This window comes from Schistocerca gregaria, chromosome 8, assembly GCF_023897955.1.
Source record: "Schistocerca gregaria isolate iqSchGreg1 chromosome 8, iqSchGreg1.2, whole genome shotgun sequence".
Lineage (NCBI taxonomy): Eukaryota > Metazoa > Arthropoda > Insecta > Orthoptera > Acrididae > Schistocerca > Schistocerca gregaria.
Window position 1 is genome coordinate 177,782,405 of NC_064927.1, and position 1,371 is coordinate 177,783,775.

General features: G+C 44.3%; 1 pseudogene; it reads left to right on the plus strand.

The window, feature by feature from the left end:
- Window positions 1-746: 746 nt before the first annotated feature.
- LOC126285528 (5S ribosomal RNA) lies at window positions 747-864 on the plus strand (annotated as a pseudogene).
- The last annotated feature ends 507 nt before the right edge of the window (window positions 865-1,371 follow it).

A 1,371-nucleotide genomic window follows, 5' to 3' on the forward strand; every position in this document is an offset into this window, starting at 1 on the left:
TCACACTTGGTTTCGTTTTTCCCCTTCGTTAAAATGAGTTCTTGTTACGAACATTAGATTAAAATTGTAATTTCATCTTATTTTTCAAAAAATGCTTCAAATGGCTCTGAGCACTATGGGACTTAACATCTATGGTCATCAGTCCCCTAGAACTTAGAACTACTTAAACCTAACTAACCTAAGGACATCACACAACACCCAGTCATCACGAGGCAGAGAAAATCCCTGACCGCGCCAGGAATCGAACCCGGGATCCCGGGCGCGGGAAGCGAGAGCGCTACCGCACTACCACGAGCTGCGGACATCTTATTTTTCATCAGTTGTTAATGTATCTCTCCATTTTAAGTTAATATATTTTGTTCGATGTGACAAAAACTGCAATATTTCCCTACGCAAACAGTATACTTCGTTGTTGTATCTTCCGGGCAAATATGTGTGATTAGCACATCATTTTTATTCTTGTTTGTGACAGATAGTTGTCACCTGCAGAAGGCGTAAGAAGCCGAAAGCCGGTTCGTGGCCAAATAAATACAATTTTGGAAAACATTATGAAGTGTTTAACTGAACTGGCACAATGTAATAATATTATAAAATAGGTAATTTTGAAAACATTCTTCTAAAAATGTTGGATGAATGCAGTTTCTTACATGATCTACTAAAGTATTCTACTAAGCACTGACGTAAACAAATTGCCTATTTTGATACAACCTTTTATATATTTAATTTTGTAAGTATATAAAATTATAGGCAACGGCCTTACCGCAGTGGGTACACCGGTTCCCGTGCGATCACCGAAGTTAAGCGCTGTCGGGCGTGGTCGGCACTTGGATGGTTGACCATCCACGTCGCCATGCGCTGTTGCCATTTTTAGGGGTGCACTCAGCCTCGTGATGCCAATTCAGGAGCTGTTCGACCGAACACTAGCGGCTTCGGTCGACAATACCATCATAACGACCGGGAGAGCGGTGTGCCGACCCCATGCCCCTCCCATACGCATCCTTAACTGAGGATGACACTTCGGTCGGATGGTCCCGGTAGGCCATTCGTGGCCTTACGACGGAGTTCTTTAGAGAATATAAAATTATATGCATCTGTAGAACATTAAAACGCAGGTGGCTAAAAGTAAAATTTGCAGTGACAGTCCCATATCAGCAGCTGCTCGTGACCTAAATGTTAGAACTTTGTGCACTGGCCTCTGTGGTAGGTACTTGTTTGAAAGGTGCAGTATTTATCGCCCGACACTCCACCATGGTTTATCGGTCACGTGGAGCACTGTGGAAACCAGTGCAGGTGAGCGGTAAGGTCAAGGAGGCCATTTGTCGGGCCGAGGCAGGTAGGGTTGCGCTACCTGCTGGAGGCATCGGTGAGGAA